The sequence below is a fragment of the Heptranchias perlo genome, chromosome 6, assembly GCF_035084215.1.
Source record: "Heptranchias perlo isolate sHepPer1 chromosome 6, sHepPer1.hap1, whole genome shotgun sequence".
Lineage (NCBI taxonomy): Eukaryota > Metazoa > Chordata > Chondrichthyes > Hexanchiformes > Hexanchidae > Heptranchias > Heptranchias perlo.
The window spans coordinates 16,468,393-16,490,151 of NC_090330.1; the positions used below are offsets into that span (position 1 = coordinate 16,468,393).

Here is a 21,759-nt window from a genome sequence, read left to right on the forward strand (position 1 = left end):
TGCCTATTAAATCTAATTAGTGCAGGAATTGAAAGGTTTTTTTTAATGTCCAATGGAGACTGGTAGGAGACTGCCAAAACTCACTGCGGACGTAAGCCATTAGAGCAAAGAGACCTTCATCCCAATGTGTCGGGATCAGATCCTAACACGGTCACAGTGGTGCCAGGACAGTATCCCTTAAATGATGTAACTGAGCTAAACCCAAACTGCCAATTGATCTAGATTGATCTAATTTGGTTAGTCTCTACCACACGTGGGCCAATTTAGATTTGTACTGAGGTTATTACTATGATTATTGTGCGTTTGCACTTGGCTTAAAAAAAAAAGGAAAACAAGGAATGCCATAGTGGGAACTCTCTCCTTCTCATCCTCTGTTCCCTGCCTCTCTCCTCCTGCACTTTTCTTTTCCTCCCTTTCATTTCACTTTCCCTGTATTTTATTCTTCAGCCCAAAAAATGTGCAATTATGGTATTAAAAATTCTGCAGTTTGCTAGATCTTAAAGTGCAGGACTTCAAAAAGGTGACTCGTAGAGTTCAGTCCCGTTCTGCTGCTGCTTTGCTTTTTTTCGTTTCTAGGCCCCTGCATTTCTGTTTTTTTTCCATCATACTGCCCATGTTTGTTTTCTTTCTTTTACTGTATGATACTTGGCTGCCTCTCTCCCCGGTTTTCTCTCCTTGTTCTCCATCCCGCCCCAGATTTGTCTACTGTACTATCACTTTTCAAACACACTGGGGAGGTCGCGACTTTGTGCATAAAACGGGTGATACCGAGTCGGCAGCCCATTTTACATCTCTCCTGATTTTTATTTCCATCGACTGTTAACAGAACAATTACACTAGTCAAATATTAAGCATTATCTGAGAAAAGAGTGTGCACCCTGCCCTCACCATTAATAGAGCTGGAAACTCTTAGCTCCAGTTTCATATAATACCAATCCCAAGCTCTATGGACTGGAATTTGGGGGATGATCTGTTTTTCTGAATACCAACAACAAATTATTTTTTGTTCAGGTCTTTTTGGCTAAATCAGATAGGTAAATATTTCTGCGCTCCATTCCCCAATGTAAGAACATAAGAAATAGGAGCAGTAGTAGGCTATAGAGCCCCTCGAGCCTGCTCCGCCATTCAATAAGATCATGGTTGATCTTTGACCTTGATGTATTGAATAGTATCAACTAAATCAAATTCAACAACATCACACACACACGAAAGGGACAACATTGTAAGATTATTAAAAATATGCTGAACTTGAGCCAATCATAACAATGGCTGAGAAACGCAGACACAGATAAAACACTGGCTGCTGTCTCACTCTTTCTATTGTCCAATCTTTACCTAACCTCCACACAATTCCCCCTCTGGCTAGTCTACAGCCTGCTGTGCTGCTACATTGTACACTGCCACTCATCTGGTATCACGTCATTGACTCCACCAGCTTTTAACTCATTCCTCTTTGCAAATTATGTTTTTATCTTTCTTTTCTACGGCCATGAGGACAGCAGAAAATTGACTTTAAATACATCATTTTTCACATTTGCCTCACAAACTTTTCCTGTTCATATACTGCTTAAAAGGTCATTGGGTAAATAGACTTGGCCAATTTGGGAGCAATTCCTTTCAAATCTCACTAGAAACACAGTGCCCTTTTTGCTGTTGTTGTGGAATGAAGTGGATTTAATGTGGGGGAAAGAGTTCCTTTGGTTGCCATGTGTTCGCAACATCATAAACATTATGGAAAGATTTCCTCCAATTGCTGTTGCTAGCGAAACCGTAATTGTATTCTTCTAGAATGTATTAATGATTTTGCTAGAAATAACAAACAAAAGAAATCTCCTCACTAGGTTTATAATGTTGTTAATGACCGGGGGAAATCTTCTCCCATGGAGGGAGTAGGGACCATTTCGGAGTTACTGCATCTGAAGAATCTCTGTGGGTTTATATATTGTGAAAGATATCAAAAGCAGAAAGAACAATATATAATGGCTGGAATATGGTGACTATGGAGTTGATACTGCATATGTTTGTAATTAGTAAATAAACATATTGGTTACATGAAATGCAGCATAGAAATATGCATAATTTTCTACTTATACGAATTGCATTCCTCCTAACTGAATGACCTGCATCGCAACTTCTACTATGAGAATACTGTGTATTTGGAAAAATGTATACATTATCCAGGTTTTTGGCACAGGTCTTAAGTAGCAACCTTCTCTACGTATGCCAATGACACCCAACTATATTTCTCCGCCACCGCCATTGACAACATGGCGGTTGCTGCACCATCTAACTGCTGGTCAACATCAAGTCCTAAATGAGTACACGTCCACTCACAGTATAATGGTCTTCATTGATACAAAAGGTCTCTGTTCAGGCTCAGGAGCCGGAACTCCTGGTTTAGGTAGACCCAGTCCCTGGCTCCACGCCTAGTTGTCATTTGCCTTGTAAGGGGCAGATGGAGGTTCTGCAACTGGGACTGACGCTGTTTTCCTGAGGGTTCTGCCGGTCTCCTTCTGAAGTTATGGAGAGAGGCTGGTAGAATGCCTAAGGAGTTTTGGGAGCCTCACGATTATCTTTAGTATGGTTAGCCTTAATTTTGTCATTTACCTCCCTTTAGGTTTCAGTTTGATTCGAACTCTATTTTTCCATTCTTTGATGCCCCAATTTTGCAGTATAGAAATATTTATTTTGTACTTTTTCCAGCTCATATTTAAAGAAACTTACCTGTGTCTTTGTTAAGTCCAGGCTCAATTACTCCAATGCTGGCCTTCCGAGCTCTTGCCCTTCACAAACAGCAACTCCTCCTGCTCTCTTATTATCCCTGTGCTCACCAAACGTCTCTGGATTCGTCTTTGTATCGATTTCAAAATCCTTGTTTTCATCTATAAATCCATTCATGGCCTCAACTGTCCCTACCTTTGCAACCTCAGTCCTATATTCTTGCAGGCACACTCCATTCGTCAGATTCTGGCCTCTATTACAATTCCTCCATGTCTCCACCCACCTTCTTAGCAGACCCTTTCAGCCATTTCAACACTGCAATCTAGAAAATTCTCCCTAAACTGCTGTCTGCCTTCTAACTCTCTTCCCCTCCTTCAAAAGCTTCCTGAAAAGCTTCCTCTTTGATCTTGCTTTCAGTCCCCACCCCTGAACCTCCCACCACTGCTCAGTGTCTAGTTATTTTCACCTCTGAAGCGCTTGGGGATATTTTTTACGTTAAATATGCTCCATAAGTGCAAGCTGTTGTTGATTATGCGAGTAAAATAAAATCCCATCTTCTCCTTTTGAAAAAGCCCATAAAAGGACTAAAGTTTCCACTATTTGTTATCCAGTTACTTTTCATTGTAAGTATTCAGTAATCACAACACTACTCATTCACACAAAATTGTGACTAATATATATATATATATATATATATATGACTTATTTTAAGCTCCAAAGAGCAGGAATAAAATACTAATATAAGACTCTATTTCACAAAAGCAAATCTGTTAATATTAACCTTCACTATAATGTATTGTTATGCTGCATTGGTTGTATACTTCCATTAGACACAAACTTTATTTATGGCTAGAAAGTCACTAATCCATGTAAATCTATTATTGCATGGAATTATGATAGAATGCGATTATTGTTAGTTTCAGTATTCCTCTAAACATGCCAAACCATCATAGTTTAGAAATGAGAAACACTACTAGTCTGGTTACCACAGTAAACAAAGATTTTCCAGCATTAATCCCACAACAGATTAGCTTTTTCAGAGTACATTTCTGTTCAACAACAGCATCTGTTCAAGACATTCAGTAAAGCAGATTTATGCCATATATATTAACTGTGAATGCATTATATAAATATTTATTTGGTTCCTTACCAGATTCTGGTGCTTCACTTTAGTTAGGTCCAAATACCACATGAGGCACCTTCTTTTTAAAAAAAAAACCCCAATCTCCTCAGATGCTCGCCATCTGAAAGGAATATAGTGATAGGTTAACGTTCGGCACTCAACAACATTCCAAAGTGATAACTACTTCTCAATTGTAAAAGTGCAAGTATATTGTTAAGCTCCGTATGATTTCGATGCTGCACAGGACAAAGCTGCCTCAGACAGTGTGTACAGTTCACATTGCCTCCAGCACTGCACCAAATGATCCCATTTCTGCCACTGGATGATTCTGTCTGAAGGAAAACCACAACTATCCCAGTGTTGCTAGGAAACAGGGTGTTTCTGACCTGAATTCTTAGATAAGTTTGCTGTTACCCAGGACGGCTAGCCAGTACTGCCCTTCATTGAAATGCAACACAAGAGACCTCAGCAGCAACAAATGTAAAGTTCTAACCAAATACAACTATTTCACTTTTTATTGTTTCCAGACTACAGCACAGATGTTTTTAGAACTTGCAATAAAAGGTCATGGTTACCAAAGAGCCAATTAGTCTCTTTTTTGAAAACCCAGATTGCACCAGCTGACACAAACTCCCAAAGGATTTCTCGTACTGACAGGCTGTTTCCTTCCAGTCTGCAGCAGTGACAACCACATTAAGTATTTTCAATTAGTGTTTTTATACAGGCACTTTCTTCCAATAGAGTTCATTCAGGATCAGAATTATTCTTCTTGGTTTCTAATTTGCTCATTTCCATGTATGACATTAATCCATCTCATGCATTAAAGCAGCAAGATAATAAAAACCTTCAAAGCAAGACACAAAAACAATAGATCCCCTCTAAAACAGTGAATACAAGAACAATACAAAAAATGTGTTACAGTACATGTTCTAGATAAGTATATACATAGATGAATGGATAGGAAGATAGATCGGTATAAACCAGATAAAGAGCACTGCTTATAGAAGGAGTTAGAAACAATGTATGTTCAACCACACTCTAGTGTATCAGAGTAAAAAGTACTATATATAGATCAATTAACCCTAGAGGGAGTAACAAAGCAGTCATTTAATTGAAGAAATCGAATCATGAGAGCTTTGTCCATATTTAATTATACAACTCATATGATGATAGGCACTGTTATTGGCTATAACACTCTGGTGTCTTTTTAATTGCCCATACTTATGTAAATTAGACTTTTAGTAATATATGAATAGTTTCCAGTGCCTTTGTTCCTTTTAGAATGATGTAAATTATATGTGCTATTGATGCAAACAAATGCATGATACAGTACCATATCAAGACTGGTTGAAGGGTGTTAGAGGATTATTTTAAATATAGAATTTCTAGATTAACTGTAGTATTTGCATAACATTTTAATAAGACCAATCGTTTTAAAATATTGATTCAGTTCAAAAACTGATTACAAATGGAGATTTTGTTTTTACTTTTTCTTACCTCTTCTGTCTGTTATGGTGCATTAGAGTTGATACATGGAATATTTTCCATTTTGGGCATCCAGTGCCAGCATCAAGCACTGCCAGGTTAGGGATAGCCCAGTTGAAGACAAAATAAAGCTCCCTCTACTGCACTCCCATAATTTGCCTCTTCTCAGCAGCCCTGTAAACACTAGTATAGAACTGACACATTGGTAAATGTCAGCCAGGGTGGGGGAAGGGAACTCCTCTTCATCACATGCTATTCACAGCATGGAAATCTATCCTCTCTCACATAGAACAATTCGATATGTGTTTCTCTGTTTTTGTTCCCAGTCTCCACTAAGTATTAATTAACTGTCAATGACCTATTAGAATCATGATGTGGAGATGCCGGTGATGGAGTGGGGTTGACAATTGTAAACAATTTTACAACACCAAGTTATAGTCCAGCAATTTTATTTTAAATTCACAAGCTTTCGGAGACTTCCTCCTTCCTCAGGTAAATGTTTACCTGAGGAAGGAGGAAGTCTCCGAAAGCTTGTGAATTTAAAATAAAATTGCTGGACTATAACTTGGTGTTGTAAAATTGTTTACTATTAGAATCAAACAGTGAAGTAGTCCATTCATCCCGAATGATGAAAATTGAATGGAGTGTTCTGGATTTTTCCAGTTGGCACTGGTCTCTGCTCAATTTTAGTCAGCTTTTCCGATCTTTGTAAAGGAACGTAGGGATGATCTTTCAATTTTGTCACCAGTTCTCTGTAGATATGGTCCCAAGCTTTCTATATTTTTTAATTTATACATTATATGCTTTGAGGTGTCAGCCCAGAAACTGCAAGAATCGATCACTTAGCCATAGCATAATCCACACTGTACCACAGATCTATTCACAAAAACACAATAAGATCTTTACTGCAAAGTGATATAACCAGCCTTTATATCCATCTTTCTTTCCTCCACCTAAAATGCTTTGCTAACAATTCAAAATCCCTTAAGAAACTGTCTACATCATTCCCTTCCTTAAAACGTGGACGGCGACTAGATTTGATAAGTTTTTTTTAGTACAACAGTTACCTGATGAATTAACTGGACTTCCACTCACTGGTCTTGTAGTCCTTAATTCTCCTTTGCCAAATGAAGGGCATACTGGTTCTATTTCTCCTTTTCTTCTGGTGTGTATTTGCACTGAAGCCTCTTTTCTTCCTCTAGTGCTGGCAATATCCCTCGTGCTTGTACTGCTGTTTTCTTCCTCCTTGTGCTTGCTTCCTCACCCGTGGCATTCTTCTTCCTCCTCCTCCATTGCCAATCAATGCATTTGTGCTTCATGATGCCACTGGTTTTCCTCTACTGCCGGATGAGCTAAATCTAACTCTCTGTTCATGTCTTTCAGGGCTCTTGTGTTCATACCAGCTGCTGTTTTCCTCTGGTAACATACTTAAATTTAGACTTTAAACTTTGGTCTGCGAGTGATATTTTATGCCACTTTAGCTGCCACCAACTGTTATGGTTTATTGCCACTTTTAACTTGTGCTCATAGCAGAAAAGAGTTTCCATCAGCAGACTGAATCTCCTATGGGTATGGACTGAAGCCTGTACTTTTATACACGTGAGTGGTATAGCATGCCATGGGACTAATCATTACCCCTTATCTTCGATATAGTATTTGAAATCATGTTAGATATTTACAACACTCTCCTGTCTTCAACAATTGGTGATATATATCACACCATCAAACTAATTCGTTCAGGCTAAACTAATGGTCAAATTTCCAAGTAAGGTAATACACAAAAGTAGTAAGACACAAGAAACTAGTAGTATAATACTTAAAATATTAAAGATTGAATCAGTTCACAAGGGGTTAAAATATTCATTTTAGATGTATTTCTTACTGTCTGATAATCTGCATTAAATCTGAATTAAAGAGTGCTTCATACACTTTTCGATGCAATGTCCTACATGAGTGAAGGGATCCATATGCCAACTCCACGAGGTTCAACTTCACAAGCAAGCTGACCTAAAGTTGGGCAACTACAGCAGTATTATTTATTCCAAAAGAAGTTGGGTACAGAAAATTTGTTTGATAAATCCCTAATCTTCCTCACAGTGTGTATTCTGTCGTCAAAATATACAGGCTCCATGCAAATGAGGTGCCCTCCCATTGATGCTGCAAACTCTAGTGACCTCAGCGCTAGAGGGCACTGGAAACGTGATCCCAGGATTGCACGCAATCTTTTTTTGGGCTATACTCTTTTGCTTTTCACTGAATTGTTGATTTACATATGAAACAAGATGTTGTCTTTGTTTTTTCTTTCAATTTTGCCTTCTCAATGCATTTTTTGAACAGTACTGAATGAACAGAAATTTCCTCCATTTAAATATTGGGAAGACAGAAGCTATTGTCTAGAGGCCCCGCCACAAACTCCGTTTCCTAGCCACCCATTCCATCCCTCTCCCTTGCCACAACCTCAGGCCAAACCAGACTATTCGCAACCTCAACATCCTATTTGACCCTGAGCTGAGTTTCCGACCCCATATCGTCTCCATCACTAAGACCACCTACTTTCACCTCCATAACTTCACCCTTCTCAGCCCATTTGCTGCTGAAACCCTCATCCAAACTTTTGTCACCTCCAGATTTGACTATTCCAATGCTCTCCTGGCCAGCCTCCCATCTTCCACCCTCCATAAACTTGAGCTAATCCAAAGCTCTGTTGCCCGTATCCTAACTCACACCAAGTCCAGTTCACCCATCAACCCTGTGCTCACTGACCTACATTGGCTCCCAGTCGACCAACATATCGAATTTGAAATGCTCATCCTTGTGTTCAAATTCCTCCATGGCCCTGCCCCTCCCTTATCTCTGTAACCTCCACCAGCCTTACAACGCTCCAAGAATTCTGTGTTCCTCCAATTCTGGTCTCTTTCGCATCCCCGACTTCCTTCGCCCCACCTTTGGCAGCCGTGCCTTCAGCTATCTAGGCTCCAAGCTCTGGAATTCCCTCCCTAAACCTCTATCCCTCTATCCTCCTTTAAGACACTCCTTAAAACCTATCGTTTTGACCAAGCTTTTGATCACCTGTCCTAATGTCTCCTCCTTTGGCTCGGTGTCAATTTTTTAGTCTGATTATGCTCCTTTGAAGTGCCGTGGGCCGTTTTACTACATTTAAGGTGCTATATAAATGCAAATTGTTCTTATGTAACTGGCTCTCTCTATTTTCAAATGTATGGTAATTTTAGTATCTTCTCTTTTACTTCTGCAGTACTTTAAATAACAGTTGGTCTTTTTTTGCTTTTATCTCATTGCATAACCAAATTTTGTACTGATTTTCTCTCTTTCATTATCATTTTAAATCTTGCAACCAGAAATCCAACAATTTTACAGCCTCATCATAAACAGCACTTAAATTATATTTAATCCAGTTTGGATCAGAATTCGCTCTTTAGAATTCGAATACTGAAGTACTGTAGAGAAATTGATCATTATTTGTAGGAATAGCATACAGAGATACAGGCTTTTAATCTTTATATAATGAGTGACAGCTGCAATACTGTCTTTTTTTAAAATAGTGTATTGGAACCCATGTCATGGATTGAAGTACCGTCCATTCTGTAGTTTGATGAGAATTATAGTTTATTGGAATTCCTGTTGCAGTAGAAACCAAGCATGAAAATATGGGGATTTTAAAAATCATCACACTTGAGCTACAAACAAAACTTAACGCATTTGGAATTCTTAAACTGGACTTTGAAAGATTTACATTCCCAATATCTTAATCCCTGAAAGTTTGAAGTCCTAGTACTCTTTAGTACAGTGCTTTAACTTGCAATATGTTCAAATACATTAGAAATTATATATTGATTCAGGTCAGACTGTAGAATAAATTCTCTTCACTTCTCCAAAGTGCTCTCTTTGCTTCAGACATTTACTAACTGCAGCACAGGGCTATAAATTGTCTAACATACATATAGAGGTTGTGATTCTACTTCTTACTGCTTCAGATTAATATATAGGCGACATCACTAACCCCGATTGGTTGGTATCACTCACATAACCACAGATTACTGCTGCCACACTCCAAAAACAGCACCCCTGCATCTAATTCGCTCCGTATAAAGCATAGCAAATCGCTTCCATTGCTCACGTATGAAGTTCCTGCACAGAAACTATACCTGGTAAAGTGATTTGTATATTCGGAGACCTTGCAGGTAACACCTGTCTGTCTGCACACTGATTGCCTTGGCAACGGGCAGTTGAAAAAACTGTCTAATCACCAAGCATTGTTCTGTGATTTATAAATGCGATTTCATTTCAAGGATTTCATTTCCAACAACGTTCACCTGAGGAAGGAGGAAGCCTCCGAAAGCTTGTGAATTTAAAATAAAATTGCTGGACTATAACTTGGTGTTGTAAAATTGTTTACAATTGTCAACCCCAGTCCATCACCGGCATCTCCACATCATGGTAAAGTATGGAAAGGTCTTGGCAGTGCCGACAAATTTTGACCACGACACCAGTAGCACGAATTCAGACCAGCAACATTGATGCTCAGGCAAAATGAGAGCTGTTGTCAACTATGTTGAGGAATCATCATGACCTAATTGAAGGACATATAGGATCACCTAAAGCCTAAACAGCTGCCATGGAAACCTTGCAACCTTTCACTTACTCTTTCTGCAGGGAATCAGTTAGGAGAGTTGATTTAATAGGAAGGACAGTGTGGAGAAAGGTGTTTTGCAACACTTGATTGAATAAGAAAGCCTCTTGTCTACATGTAAAGGGGAAGCTCAGGCACCTAACTGAATGTGTTCAAGATTCGTCCTGTCTGCACCAGTAATTCTGCATTAATTTCCTTTCGGTCATTGTCTGCATCCTGCTCTGACCTGATCTTGATTGCTGGTGATTGTCCTCAACCAGCTGAAAAGTTATGCAGCATATGGCAAAAAACAACAATCTTGGAGACGCTGGCAAGGCAGTAGTGCAAGCCTCTGATCTGTTGAGGCATCTGCTTCAAATTCCCCATGGTATGTTATTTGGTAATCTTGGTAGCTGCATGGGTCTCATTGTATCTGTGCTCAGCTGGCATCTGTGGCTGGCGCAAGAGGGTCACTAACCATGTCTAAATACGGTAATCTTGGTCCATGAGTAGTTATCCCTGCAATCTGCCTTCACCTTCAAATAAGGATGGTACAGATGATTGCCTTAGAGTGAATCGGGATTACTATCTGGAAAATGAGCACTGACCTGCATGATCCAATGTTGGTCATCATTGACCAGCTGCAGTGATGATGTTGAGCTCCTTTAAGTTTACTGAGCCAAAAAAATTGTGTCTAGGGCCACTTGGGAACCATCAATGACCTTCTGCACTTTGGGCAATCCAGCAATTCAAACAAATTGGACAGCCTTGGCATCCTGCTGTTCCTGTTCAATGGGAAAGGTAATGAGTGTGCTGTCCTGTAGAACAAGTCAGTGACCTTTTTGATAAATTTATGTACTGCAAAATGGCATATATTGCAGTTGCCCTCTCTGGTGCTCTGGGATATGCCAGAGGCATTAAAAATTGATGCCAGTGGTGTCCTTGGCTGCCACCAGCAGTGTCAACACTGTGGTTGAGGTGGTCTTCAGGTTTGTTTTCAATGTATAACACAGCTCTGTAATTGTCTTCCTGTGGAACTAGTGCCTGTGAAAGCAATTCTCTTCTAATATTAGCAGGTAACTAACTGTACCTGGGCCTACAGAGATGAATACTTGGGCAATGGTGAGGGTGGGCAGCGTGCCTCTAGGTTATAAAAAATTTATTCCGAGGATGTGGGTGTCGCTGGTAAGGCCAGTATTTATTGCCCATCCACTATGGGCTGCCTAATACAAGAGTGCCTTGCTAGGCCACTTCGGAGGGTAATTAAGAGTTAATTATGCTGGTGTGGGACTGGAGTCACATGTAGGCGAGACCAGGTAAGAACTACAAGTTTTGTTCCCTAAAGGACGTTAGTGAACCAGTTGGGAGTAAATCACGATCTGATAACTTAAGGTTCATTTTTTAAACTGATACTGGCTTTTTATGTCCAGATTTTTTTTAAAACTGAATTCAAATTGTCATAGTAGGATTTGAACTCACATACTCTACATTATATGTCCAAGTCTCTGGATGACTAGTCCAGTAACATAACCACACTCTCTGGTGCAATCTGATCTCCTTGGCATCATTTTTTTGGTTTCCTTTGTCCTCTTCCATTAAATCTAGAAAGAAGGGAGCACTGGATGCATTCTTCATAACTATGAACTCAAATGCAAATCAACAGTTTGGAACAATCTACTTTAAGAAAGCCCTTGCAGCCAGGCCAGAATGTAAATTATCTTAACCACAGAAGCATAGAATCTTACAGTATAGAAACAACCTATTAGGCCCACTGAGTTTGTGCCAGTCTTTATCTCCATGTGAGCCACCTGGTTTAAACCCACTGCGCTGCTCGCTCCCTGTACCCTTTTATATTCTTTTGTTACAAGCAATTCCCTTTCAAAAGAATTTCTGGACTCTGCCTCAACAAGTTTGTGGCAGAAATTCCACATTCTAACCACCCTCTGTGTCAGGAAATTCTTTTCTAACCCCTTCAATTATTTTTACGTCTAGTATCAAAGGGCATGCTTCGCGCACAGTTGATGCAAGTCGTAAACTTAGGGATTTTGCACATTTGTCACCGCAGCATTCATTCGCATAGTTTTCAAAAGGTAGAATCAGGCTTCCAGAGAGAGAGAGAGAGAGAGAGAGAGAGAGAGAGAGAGAGAGAGAGAGAGAGACAGAATGAGAATGTGTAAGAGCAAAAATTGCTGTTAAAAAAAACAAATTCACAGTTTCAGACAGTGGATTGTTGGAGCAGGGGCTTGGGACTTCATTTGTACCCCAAATTCTGAACCATGGTTGCCCATTCCATGACGATGGATCTCTTGATGTGGAGATGCCGGTGATGGACTGGGGTTGACAATTGTAAACAATTTTACAACACCAAGTTATAGTCCAGCAATTTTATTTTAAATTCACAAGCTTTCGGAGGCTTCCTCCTTCCTCAGGTAAATGTTTCCTCCTTCCTCAGGTAAACATTTACCTGAGGAATGAGGAAGCCTCCGAAAGCTTGTGAATTTAAAATAAAATTGCTGGACTATAACTTGGTGTTGTAAAATTGTTTACAATGGATCTCTTAATGGTGATTGGAATTTCTCTCTCTGTTTCCTGTCCATTAACCATTCTATGCTGTTACATTTCCTCATGCACCTGAATTTTTTCTAACAAGTGACACTTTTTGAATGCCTTCTGAAACTCCATATACACTACATCTACAGCATTCCCTTTATCTATCGAAACTCTTAATTTGAGATAAAGTTAGTAAGCATTTCGAAATGCATGGGTTAATCAAGGACAGCCTGCATGAATTTGTTAAAGGCAAGTTGTATTTGACAGATTTAAGATTTTGCCCACAACTGACATTAGGTTAACTGGTCTATAGATGCCCAGTTTATCCTTTTTGTCCCCTCTTGAACAAGGGGTTACATCTATTACTCCCAGGGCACGATTTACATATTAAAAGGAGGATTGAAAAATTGACATACCACTGTGTAAAAATGGGTTTTCATTCTGTCACTAAGACAAAGTATCATTGGCTTAGCCCAGTTAATAAACAACAAAAAGATTTAATTTCATCCATGCAGTATTTTTAGCGCAGTGTAACTAACCTCCATGTTGATCAGGCACCAGCTCACTAAAACAGATTGAAGCACCAGTAAACACTGACAGAATTTCTGTGGTGCATCTCCCAATCTTGCCTAAAACTGGTGGAGGAAGGATTGGTGGAAAGACTAGAGAAGCTGTATTTTACACTATGCTACTAAACACTGCACAGATGAAATGAAACCCTTTTGCTGTTTATTAACTGGGCTAAGCCGATGATACTTTTGTATTAGTGACTGGATAAAAACTCATTTTTACACACATGCCATGAGGCCATTGTTACCAGATGATTTATAGTACGGCAGGTTTACTAAGATTACCGCCGTATGGAATTAAACATAGAGCTTTGGTTAATCTTTTTAACTCCAACTATCTATGAAGTGCCGCATTTTTTTTTCTTTCTCTCCACTCCAGACAGATTACTATGTGGCTTAAACAAATCAGTATTATGTAGAAAAATTCTATCTAGTAATCGTTATTTGTTTTATTTAACTAAATTACAGTGATGGAACACTTTTCAGAATTGTAGACGTTTTCAATATTGATTCTGCAGCAGTAGTTCGAGTCAGTCGCCTTAGCAACCCCAGAGCGCTAACTTTTATCTTATCTCTGATTGCACTATGGACGTTGAACTCATGAACTTGCTCATTGGTCTGAGTCAAGTTTTGACTTACACAATGGCAAGGCCTGCCTTGAAATAAATCTCGACTCATCGATCGACAGTTCCGACGGGCCACAGCAAAAAATCGCATAGACCTCCTCAGGAGACTAACACGGGACGCAACCAACAGAGTACCCTTTGTCGTCCAGTACTTCCCCGGAGCGGAGAAACTACGCCATGTTCTCCGCAGCCTTCAACATGTCATCAATGAGGACAAACACCTCGCTATGGCCATCCCCACACCTCCACTACTCGCCTTTAAACAGCCACCCAACCTCAAACAGACCATCGTTCGCAGCAAATTACCTAGCTTTCAAGAGAACAGCGTCCACGACGCCACACAACCCTGCCACGGTAACCTCTGCAAGACATGCCAGATCATCGACACAGATACCACCATCACACGAGAGGACACCACCCACCAGGTGCATGGTTCATACTCCTGTGACTCGGCCAACGTTGTCTCCCTCATACGTTGCAGGAAAGGATGCCCCAGAGCATGGTACATTGGCGAGACCATGCAGACGCTGCGACAACAGATGAACGGACACCGCGCAACAATCGCCAAACAGGAGGGTTCCCTCCCAGTCGGGGAACACTTCAGCAGTCATGGACATTCATCCACCGACCTTCGGGTAAGCGTACTCCAAGGCGGCCTTCGAGACACACGACAACGCAAAATCGTCGAGCAGAAATTGATAGCCAAGTTCCGCACCCATGAGGACGGCCTCAACCGGGATCTTGGGTTCATGTCACGCTACACGTTACCCCACCAGCGAACAAATGTTATCTGTTTTTAATATAATGGGTCATTTGCTGGCTCTCTCTGCCTTCCGGATGTTTCTGCCTCTCTCTGTTTTTCTTCTCTGTTTTTTTTCCCTATTTGTTTTTTTGTTGAATGTGTATTCGGGGGTTCTGCAGATGACACCTCTCTGTCTGAACACGGTGATTGCCTTGGCAACGGGCAGTTGCAGGGGCAGTCTGTAAACACCATGTATTGTTCTATATGTATAAATGCGTAGGCTTCAAGGAGATCCTGAACATTTACCTGAGGAAGGAGGAAGTCTCCGAAAGCTTGTGAATTTAAAATAAAATTGCTGGACTATAACTTGGTGTTGTAAAATTGTTTACAATTGAAATAAATAGGCCAGATGAACCTTTTGAGATAGCCTTATCTCCTCAAGGTTCAGTTAATATTGTTCGTGTACTATTCTGCTATTTTACAGGGTTTTATGTTGTCATAACTGTGACAGGAGAAGCGATATTTCCACACACCGCTGTAATCCATAAAGGTCTGTGTTTACTTGCTGTTGGAATATCTGAATATCATAAGTAACTTGCTATTTGTGGTTAATTTAGCAATTTCGTCTTCTAAAAAAGTAGATAAATGTGGATTATCCAAGAAAGATCCAGAGCTCTAGAAGAGTCCAGCCATTTTGAAAAATAACTTTGAAAAACAATTCCTCCTAATATTGTTCTCTTCTCACCTGAAGTCATTGAATTATGCTGGGAAATCGTTTCAGAGGCCAGTCACAAATGGCCCTGTGGTACCTTGCTCAAATGGCCGATCTCTAGGAGTGTCTAGGCTGGGAGCGCTGGCAGGCTATTTGGCAACACCAAGTTATAGTCCAGCAATTTTATTTTAAATTCACAAGCTTTCGGAGGCTTCCTCCTTCGTCAGGTGAACGATGTGAAAGTAGAAGGAGGAAGGAGGAAGCCTCCGAAAGCTTGTGAATTTAAAATAAAATTGCTGGACTATAACTTGGTGTTGTAAAATTGTTTACAATTGTCAACCCCAGTCCATCACCGGCATCTCCACATCAAGGCTATTTGGCCACAGAGGACACCACAGACAATTCTAGCCTCACCTAAGTGGAATCTCCTTTAACTGATATGAGTTAGCAACATTGCAGAAAAGGGATGTAACACGTGGTATTCGCCAGTGATCTGTACTGGGGCCTCAGCTTTTCACCATAATATGTCAATGACTTGGATGAAGGAATAGAGAGCTGTATATCCAAGTTTGTAGATGACACTAAGTTAGGAGGCATAGTAAATTGTGTAGATTGGAGTAGGAAGTTTCAAAGGGACATAGACAGACTAAGTGAGTGGGCAAAACGATAGTAGATGGAGTTCAAAATGGGGAAGTGTGAGGTCATCCACTTTGAATCCGAGAAAGACAAATCGGAATATGTTCTTAATGGTTAGAGACCAGGAGCTGTGGAAAGCAAAGGGATTTAGGTGTCCATGTGCACAGATCACTTAAAGCTATTGCACAGGTACAAAAAAGTAATCAAAAAGGCTAACGGAATGTCGGCCTTTATCTCAAGGTGGGGTTGGAATTCAAAATACAGACAATAAATGCATTTCTGGAGACAAAAATGATGAGGGATATGAGGCTAGAAGTTACTGACAGCAAAAAGAGTAACCCCAATGGTAATCCAGGATAACGGGGTCAGCAAAATGAGGAATTGGCACAGAGCACATTTCACAATCGCTGAACACTGCCTTCCATATTGTTCTACTTGCCAAAGGCCCCTGGGAGTGAAAATGAGCTTAATCCGCCTGTAAATATAATTAACCCTTTTAATGCTGGCAAAATTGATTCTGAAGTGGGGAACGAACCAAGTTACAAAGCTTCCGCATTGCACGTGCGACATATTCCTGCTGCCCACATGCATCAGGCATTGCATCTGAGCCAGCATCTTGCTTGTAGGATTGACCAGCTTGAAGCATAATGTTCAGTACAATAGGGATTGCAGTCAGTCAGCGCTCCTCTAGCACTCGACTAGGTTGACAAAGATCAACAGGTGCTGGAAAGGATAGGGAGAGATGTAAAGCCCCACTAAAGACTTATTTTCCTAATATTCCCATTGAGCGTACCAGCCCAGGCACAGCTACTTGGATTACGCTGAACAACAGTACCTTGGGAGGCTAAGGAGTGCTGCCATTTATATAGGAAGACCTCCAAACATCCACTATCCAGAAGACACTGCCAGGAGCAGTCAATGCCATTGTTGCCTTCAATTTTTAATGCTTTTGGCTCCTTCTAGCCTAGTGCTGACGGGTCATCTGCAGGGTCACCCAATTCACTGCCCACAGATGCATCATGAGATTCAAGAGGGTTGAGAGCTTTTAACCATTCGCCACTGAGCAGCAGCAACAGCACGAGAGGGCTGCACATTTCTGATGCTCCACTGGCTTTCAAGTCCAAGAGATCACTGATTGCACTCCTGTTCATTCGGGTTCGCAATGCTACGCGAATCACACGTGGCCTACTTGAACAGAAAGAGTTTCTACTCTCAGTGTGCATTTGGTCTGCAGCCGGCAGCACAGAATCGTGCTGGTCAATATCAGGTTCCCCCACAATGAATTTATTTCATGCCAGTCATCTGTGCCAGCCTTATTTGTAGAGGAAGTCAGAATGGGAGGATGGCTCCAACGAAACCAAGACTACCTACTCCAGTCCTGCCAAATAATACTGTTGCGGCAGTCACAGACACAACCTGAGCACCAGTACAGTGAGGCCCACCCAACCACCAGCATCATTTGTGAGCATATGATTGATATCTTGACACTGTGCTTTAGATGTCTGGGCAGTTCAAAGGCCACACGGACTGCAGCGGTTCAAGGCGGCAGCTCACCACCACCTTCTTAAAGGCAATTAGGTATGGGCAATAAATGCTGGCCTTGCCAGCGACGCCCACATCCCGTGAACGAATAAAAAAAACATTATAGTCCAGCCCTCCCCAAGTTCTCCAGAATAATTGTTGTGTGGTGGATGCACATAAATTTGCTCTGCAAAGAGGCCTAATCAATGGAGGGAGAAGACCAGAATCCAGAATGTCTGCCAAAGCAGAAGGAAATTAGTGACAATGAGAAAATAGACAGGACTGTAGACTCAGGGGAAATTTTTTTTTAAACTTACCTTTATTTGGCGGCAGGCAGGGGCCGCTGAAGAATTGGTAACAAATTTTGCAGAAGACTCCTTCAGCCGTTAGGCCCCTAATTAACATATACAAGAGGTCTGCCACCCATTTTAGGCGGCCTCCCAGCATAGACCATAATTGAAGCTTGATCTCATTGGCTCAGCACTACACTAGGCCCAGTGAGCTATCGGGGAGTGATAAAATAAATTCTCATTGCAAATGCTGGGTAAGCCCCATGTGACGAACTCATGCGTCAGGGATAATCTTATATCTGTTTGATTTTGCTTAAAATCAGTTTCTTATTATTGTGCCAGGTAATTTTAATAAAATTAAAAAGAGTGATTCAGTGAGGAGTGCATACAAATGCAGAAGCTGTTGTACAAATCTGATTTCACGTTGATGGGATGTGAAATCTGAAATGTGGAGGGATTTGCAGGAGGTTTTTTTCTGTAAATATATTAATACATAATCTGAAGACTTGCATCCACAAAAATTCATTCAGGTAATGATGATTTAAAGAAAAGATCATTTGTTTTTTTTAAATTATGTTCTTTCACAGTTGACAATCATTGCAACAGATTGTACTCACCTGTGGATAAGCAACATCCTAAATTACTGAATCCAGTCACATCTCATAATATCTATGAAGCCTTGCAGCTCAGAATGAACCTTGCAGAGATGTGGCTTACACTGATGAACTGTAACCAAGCAACCTTACTCTTTTTTTTTCCCTACAGCCTATTGTTCAGAGTTGGGAAGATAAGCTCCTTTCAAAACAACTGCACAATGATTTTGACCAACAGCCAAATACTTAAAACCCTAATTAAACAATATAATGGCATGCTCCACTTATCTGAACTAAGGTGGAGTCTTACATGTGTGTTTTGGACCTTAAGTACATGTTTTTGTGAAGCAAAGGGGCTGAAATTGGTCTTTGGCAGTAATGCAAAACAGGAGATAACAAATTGGCAGCCCGTTTTACAATTCAGATTCTGGGCGTTAAATTGGGCCGTGAAGCGCCCGTTGTTCCAGCGCTACACGGCCTCTCCAACATCCAAGATGACGGCTTGGCTGCGCATGCATGTTTCCAGCGTGACGTGCGCCGGACGCCATCTTGGTATAGGAGTTAGCGCATGTGCAAATACCAAACGCCTGAAGCATGTAAAGTAGGGAGAAAATGGATACAATCAGTGTGCAAAGCTGATTTAAAGTGAGACACCATTTTGGGACTTAACACTCAACTCACAGTCTTAACCACGACCATCTGAATGTGTCTTAGAGTGCCTGGAGAACCCCCACCAACGTTATTTAAAGGGACCATGCAGGGTTTACAGGTTAATGGCTGGATTATTGCTTCTGATGTACTTGTAACTGTTTTTGGAGGTCTCCTATACTGAATACTAGGACTAGGGGACATAGCCTAACATTTAGAGCCAGGACGTGCAGGAGTGAAGTTAGGAAATGTTTCTACGCGCAAAGTTTGGAACACTCTTCTGCAAATGGCAGTTGTTGCTATTGTGAATTCTAAATCTGAGATTAATAGAATTCAGTGAACCAAGGGTATTGAGATATGGGGCTAAGCCGGGTATATGGAGTTAGGTCACAGGTCATCCATGATCTCATTGAATGACGGAACCAGCTCGAGGGGCTAAAGGCCACCGCCAGTTGCTGCCTCCTGATATGCACCACCTTCTCCTGCAAGAAAGAGGGACGTGTGTATGGGTGTTGTGCCTGTCATGGTTGACTAGCTGGCAGTGTGTGTAGCCTGCAACAGTGGTAGTGTGTAAGGGTGAGAAGAAGCATCAGATTGGAAGAGTTGAGTGCTGATGGAAAGAGTTTGTTGGTATGTGGGGGGTGGGGGGGTGTATGTGTGGAGCAGTGGATGTGGCTAGTGGTAGGAGACACCACTTGACAGTTGACCTCACTCACCTTGACCACTCATGTCAAAGCATTGAACTTCTTCCTGCGCTGCATCCATGTTCACGGTGCTGTGCGCCTGGCATTGACTTCATCCCCTGCTACCTCCCACTGTCTTTTGGGTACATGTCTGGAGGGTCTCTTTCCTCTCCCCCCTCGCGGATATAGGACATCCCACCTTCTGGCTCCTCTTGCACCAAGGCCTCTAGTGCATCAGCAGGGAACCTTGGTGCATGCACTCTCGCAGGCCTGGTACAAACTCAGATTGGCGAGGTCTGGCATGCAGATTGGAGGATGTGGAATTTAGCAGTGCGCAACCTTTATTCAATGTTTTAACATAACTCATCAGTTTGTAAACATAGGGACGGGAGCTGCATCTGTGTTTTGCATATGTGATGTCTGATTTCCGTTCAGACTCCGTGCAGACAGCAGACTGTTATTTTCAGCAAATAACAGGTACCAGCTACCTTTAAGAGATTTCTAAGAGACAGCCTGCCTTTAAGAGATTGGGGCTCCCCCTGCTGGTGGAAAGCACGAATTGCATTGAATGCTTGTTCAACGCTGATTCGGAACGCTGCTTGCAGTTAAGTCCTCAGGCTTCACGATAGTCTCGTCCTGCCTGCGCAGGGGCCACTGGGCGCAGGGTAGTAGCGGATCACGCTACCCCTGCCCAACAATAGGCCCTATCCAATTTTTTTCCCCCGTGTCTTTAGTGTCTTGTGACAAAATTCGAATCAGGCAAACTCTTCCGCATAGTAGGTTGGAAAAAAAAATCTGGGGTAATTCATTAAATATCCCAAGGCACTGCACAAATGGAAGTTACTTCTTTTGTTGAATAAAAATATAAGATTAACTTTTGAAAATGTAAAACAGAAGCATTGTATAAATGACCATGGTGAATGAAAGAAAAACTATCAAAAAAATGATTGAAAATGCATTTCAAAGTCTCCAGTCTGTGAAAACTGACTCCTACTCAAACGAAATCAAGTGTAAGATGGTCAAAGTCCCTTCCGAGCAGGCCCATGTATTTAAAATAAATGCCAAAAGGTTAAGAAAAAAAACCTCTTCTGCAGTACTTTCTAACTTATAGACGTATACATGGTTTAAGACTTAGAAAAGGTCACTTACCAATTTAGTCAGGCTGAGTTGGTCATTAATGAACAATGCAACTTGTATTTTTTTTAATATATCACCAAGCAGCTGATGCAATGTCCACTGCTGAAGACACAGAAGTAGATTGTCAACTTGCAGTCGGTGTAAAACTGGCATTGCGAACAACTGATTTGAATGGAAAGGTAAACCGGTCGGTTTTCTTTAACAGGTAGCCGGGGGAGGGGGGGGGGGGCGTAATCTTCACCTTTAGACGATAATGTAAAACATGCAAAATTGGCTCAGCCACCCATTTAACACCTCACACTGACTTCGATGGAAAGGAAAATCGGAGAGGTGCTTAACGGGTGTCCAAACCTACACTGCAGATTTTACACTACTGTCTAAAGTCAAAATTAACATCCCCACGCCCCCAAATCCGCAGTGATGAAGCTATGGATTGATATTCATACTGTTAGTACTTCTGCAATTTACATCAGCCTTGCTGCAAGTATTTTTTTTTCAGATTTAGTAATATATTTATTAAGACTGAAATTACGAGGCTACGCTACCAGCACGGATCCTCGCTAGTGGTGAGAGCAGGTCAGAGAATTGTGGCTAACCATACTTCCAACTTGAACTCGCAACTAGCAAGACTCCTCACCAGGAGCAGAATCTCTCAATTTGGCTCTATATAGACATTCTTTTCTTTTAAAAAAAATGAACTCTTCTTTCCCAACACAAAGTGGGAACATACCGTCATTAGAAGTTAGAGCAAATCAGAATGACTATAAATTTGACAAGGGAAGCCTCCCAGATGGCTCGTTTGTAAATTCCTTAGTGTAAAACGGAGCCATACAAGATGTGCTCCGAATCATCCCAAATGCCAGGGTGAGGATAATTAGCATAACAGTCAGGTACCCTTGCCATTTTTGGCCATTCTGTGACCCCCATCGCAGGCACCAGTATTTTTAATGCGCATTCTGCTTGTAAATTTCTGGCTCCTGCCATTCGGGATAAGACAGGTTATCCAAAAAGAAAAGAAAGACTTACATTTATAAAGCGCCTTTCACCTCAGGACATCCCAATGTGCTTTACAACCAATGAAGTACTATTTGAAATG

The 21,759-nt window shown here is 41.1% G+C and overlaps 1 protein-coding gene across 6 annotated transcripts in view; it reads right to left on the bottom strand.

Annotated features, from left to right (window-relative positions):
• Positions 1-21,759, bottom strand: part of LOC137322778 (CRACD-like protein) — a 152,286-nt gene that overhangs the window by 111,034 nt on the left and 19,493 nt on the right. For all 6 annotated transcript variants that reach the window (XM_067985830.1, XM_067985829.1, XM_067985828.1 and 3 more), the window contains exon 2: positions 3,872-3,965. The gene's annotated coding sequence lies outside the window, so the exon portion shown is untranslated. The remainder of the gene's footprint in view (positions 1-3,871; positions 3,966-21,759) is intronic.